This window comes from Vollenhovia emeryi, unplaced genomic scaffold (genome assembly GCF_000949405.1).
Source record: "Vollenhovia emeryi isolate VEMERY1.0 unplaced genomic scaffold, V.emery_V1.0 DF939429.1, whole genome shotgun sequence".
Taxonomy (NCBI): Eukaryota; Metazoa; Arthropoda; class Insecta; order Hymenoptera; family Formicidae; genus Vollenhovia; species Vollenhovia emeryi.
Genome location: NW_011966937.1, coordinates 60,010 through 64,632, shown reverse-complemented (window position 1 = coordinate 64,632; position 4,623 = coordinate 60,010). Strand labels below are relative to the sequence as shown.

Sequence of the window (4,623 nt, the reverse complement as noted above, 5' to 3'; positions counted from 1 at the left end):
ATTGTCCGGTTAGATGGCAATGGTCGCGCACCCGAGTATCGTCTGGCGCGAACGGTTTCTCGCATATGTGACAGTGCGTGGTGCTATTAAATTTCTCATACTGTTCTTTCGAAAGTGATTGCATGGGAACATTATTCGACAGAATATTCTTTACACGATATGCTAATTCTTCTAGTTGGTCAGCGAACCATGCGATGCAATCCTTGTCACGACGAAACTGATATGTTGATAGCGAGTCGTCATATGAGCAGTGCAGGTAATAAGCGATGCTAAATACTTCATGGTGCTGATATGTCTTCGGATCCGTATCCATCTTTTTCAGGATACACTCCAAGTCGGCGTAGACGACAAACGGCACACGTTCCTTCCTACTGTGATTGTTAAAACTGAGCCATTTGTCCTCCTCGCTGGGTAATATGATCGCGCAGTCATTTATCTGTTGACAGTCTACGCTGTGGGCTTGCAACTGGACGTTGGAGCTAAAGTAGTGCAAACATCTGGAAAGACAGAAATTTTTAAATATATATTTTTTCAAATAAAATAAGTTTCACAAATCTTGTCGATACTCACCGATCGCAAATGTATTTCTTCTCCTTGTGTTTACTGAGCTGAGAACTGACGAGGCGGGATAAATTCTTTATCCAGACGAAGTGGCCCACTTCGGCACCCCCCTGATCTTGCAGGTATAATAGGTTCACGTGCATCTCCTTCTTCTCGTCAGCAACTCGTAGCGGTACGATTGCGCGTTCACAATTGTTCTTTTCATCGATGCTGTACACATTGATGGAAATACTGTTCAATTGTTCAAACTTTTTAATACCACTTAATGTCATCGGCATTGGAACGTCTCGCAGGTTTAACACATCACTTTAATGCGGATACGACGATTTGCGGTCGGTGTATCTTTTAACCGGAAAGAGAGCAGCGACTACTGACCACGCGAAACACGCATTGTCTGTTGATCGTACGTTGATCACTGCTTTCTTTCGTTTCACCTCTTCTGGCATGTCTATATGACATCCCGCGCGCATAGGATTGCACGTGTGCACGTTAATGGTCACGTTGTGTATACGCGCCAGCGCCCACCCGCTATCACGCTCTTCGAGTTCAGCTAGAGTCGGACCGATTACGCGCGACTCGTACCACTGTTCTAGGTCCGTTGTAATAAACAGTTCATAGTTTTTGTATTTATGCTTTTATTTGCACGTTTATCACCCGCCACAAACTCTCCGTTGAACATAGTATTCACCTTTACACAATTATAGCGCTCGATAGGGTCTCGCACATGCTCGATCACGATATCGCGAGCGTCATCGAGAAATTTCCGCGGCTCGATGTACTCCACGTTAATCACCGCACCGGTAAGTACGCGGTTTTCGAACGCGGTGTCGATCTCGCGCCACGACAGTTGCGCTCTCGAAGAAGGCCCTGCACCACCACCCCCGAAATGTACGAATCGTCTTTCAACTCGGCACTTGAGTTGCGCGACACTCTCGAGTCGCGCGATTCGAGCCACCAGCGATTGTTTGTTACCGATGGATAGCCTCGGACGTTTGACACGGCTGTGTTCCTCTAGTTCTGCGATCCATTCGTGGCATTGTTGCAGCCACCCCAAATAATCACCCAATGTGGTGATCCTGTGGGCTCGTTCCACCAGATCTTGCTCTCGTCGTTCCATGTTGTCGCGCTAGCGTCTTTTCGGACTTTATACTGTCCACAATGTTTTTCTTCTCAATCTCGTATGAAATCTCCTACTGTGGTGCAGCAGGCTTCCGGACGGATTATATATCATAAGAAAGTCACTGTCAGCAGCCAGGTTTCGGCGCTTGACCCCGTGACTCATAACATGGAAAATAAGAATAATCAAAGATATAGACGTCTCCGGTGATATCTATTACATGCCGATGCAGTAGGTGTGAGTTTAAACGCGGAACTTCCCTGACATCACGCACCTAGACAAAAAAGTCGCTGTCAGCAGCCAGGTTTAGGCGCTTGACCTCATGACTCATGCCATGGATGCGCGCAGCTGTGTGTCTGCGCTAATCATTTGTATATCGTCATCTTCCGGTGATATCTATTACACGCATGACATCCTCCCCGCGCCACCGCGTCGCGGATCGCATAGCGTCGTGGTCCTCCCCCTCCCCGCGCCCCCGCGGATCGCCGCAGAATATCTCCTTCCCCGCGCCCCGCGGATCGCCAAGCGTCGTGGAATAATAAACGTGGAACTCCTCCACATCGTTCACCTTGATAAGAAAGTCACTGTCAACAGCCAGGTTTCGGCGCTTGACCCCGTGACTCATAAGAATACCTGTCCAGGTGTCCGCGCTAAAAAGTATCGAAACGAATGACAGGTCAGCACCTAGATATCTGTTACATGTCACGTAGTGACAGGTCAACACCTTGCGTGACTTCAAGGTCGCGTACTTCCCTCCTCCCGCGGTCCCCTCGCCACGGAGTACCTCCTCCCCGCTGTCCCCTCGCCACGGAGTACCCCCCCGCCCCGCTCCCCCCTCGGAGCTCCATGGGTTAGAATCCCCCTATATACCCTACTTATGAAGTCTTGAAAATATTCCCTGTAAATTTGAAAGCCATTCTTTTAAAATTGCCGAAGATATAGCATATTTTAAGCGAGCGCGTCGTCATGTTCGAACGCGCTCGACGGTGACATGCGATCGACGACGTGTTCGAACGCGCTCGACGTTTGCGCCCATATAAAACACGATCAAACTTGCGGAGCATATATCTGCTGTTTTTCGCCGATTTCTTTCGTTCATTTCGATTTCGTTATAAGAGTGGCAACGCAAGAAAATCGTAAGAAATATGTAGAGAAATTAATTTTTTGATTAAAATGGAGAAGAAAAAGGGTTCCAGAAAAATGCGTAAGTCGGATAAATTTAGAAAATATCTAAAAAGGAAGAAAAGAACTCCTGTCAATAGATACGAAGCAGAAAAGGAGACAGCGTATACCAGCGCTTCGGCGAAAAAATTGGAAGGGATATATGTTCCTGAAGAAGAATGCATCGGATATCGCATTTTAAATTTCATCACTGTGTTTTCAACAATTTCTGAGCATGTGAAATGCAAAAAGTGCGAATCTGATGTGCAGTTTAAACCAGCAAGCACTCGCGGGCTTGGTTTCAAAATTGTGATTGTGTGTCCATCTTGCAGTCCAATTTCAATTCCATCTTGCCCGCTTATTGGTTCTGGAAAAGGAAATTAATAGACGATTTATATTTGCAATGCGTTTGTTAGGTGTTGGTTTGCGTGGCGCGAGAAAAGTTTGTGGAATGATGGATTTGCCTCCTGTCGCTCAAACTACATACGATCTAATCGTCCAACAAATACACAAGGCCGCTTCAGCAGTTTACGAATTGTTACTAAAGAAGGCCGTGAAAGAAGAAATAAAAAAACTTGCGTACAAAAAAGTGTGAAGATACTTCCGAACTTACAATTTCTGGAGACGACATGTGGAGAAAACGCAGTTTCAATTCATTGTTTGGTATTTGTTCTGTTATTGGATATTACACCGGAAAACGTTTGGACGTTATCGTGAAATCTGGTTATTGTAAATCGTGCGAGTACTGGACGAAACGTCAAAATACTGCTGAATACGAAGAATGGAAAGAAGATCACGAAGAACAATGTTTATCGAATCACGTAGGGTCAGCCGGTAACATGGAAGTAACCGCAATGCTGGAAATTTTTCAAAGATCTGTTGAACGTTACGGAGTCAAGTATCACGAGACACGGTAGTGTCTTGCGCCAAGTATAAGCGAAAAGCTTAAAGTGACAAGCTAGAACCGCACGCGCGAGACCGACCGTGTAGTTTACGCGAGTGCGAGAGTTGACGGGCCCTCTGAATTTCGGATCTCAACAACGGCTGATCCGACGAACTTGAGACTGCGCTTAATCGATAGCTTGGGTACGATTTGCATAATAAAAGTGTTTTTACTTTTCTCCTACGTGCCCCATGAGTGGAGATATTGCAATGCAAAGTCCGCGGTTGTGAATTTCGCGTAAGAAACGTCGTCTACGTCGTCGTCGTCGTCGTCAACCCCGGCTACGATTTCCTTTTCATATTTCTGCCGCACCTGGCGCTCGCAAACGCGGCTGACGTGACTGACGTTACCGAGTTATACGAGCGCCCGTAAATAGAGTGAACCTTAGCCTTTGTGCCGATTTATTTAATAATAACGTGTCTCGTGATAACGTGTCTCGTGATTGATATATATTTGTCGCATTAGGGACTGTTGTGAGGTGTCTTTTCAAGTGCCACTAGCGTGACAAAAGACTGTGTAACCGATTGTGAGTGTGCGCCATCGGTGACGTATGTTTTGTAATAATAATGTAATGTAATATATCTCGGTCTGAGAACCGTGTAGTGCAATCGATCGATCCTTTTGGGATTCTCTCTCGTAATAACAACAAAAGTAAGTATACGAATGTGCAATGTGTTTTTATAGTTAGTTCTCTTACGTTCAGCATAGCTAATCTTAAGTGTCGAAGTGATCTTCCTCTTCCTTCTCTCGTTCACTCAAGCGAGCGCTCCGACGTCCTAGATTTGCATTGCCGAACGCAGCTCTTGTCCGACACAAAAAATTTGGGTAAATGTTCACTTTA

At 45.9% G+C, this 4,623-nt stretch overlaps 1 pseudogene; it reads left to right on the top strand.

Moving 5' to 3' along the window:
- Positions 1-3,468: 3,468 nt before the first annotated feature.
- LOC105557714 overlaps positions 3,469-4,623 on the top strand; it is an 11,660-nt pseudogene continuing 10,505 nt past the window's right edge.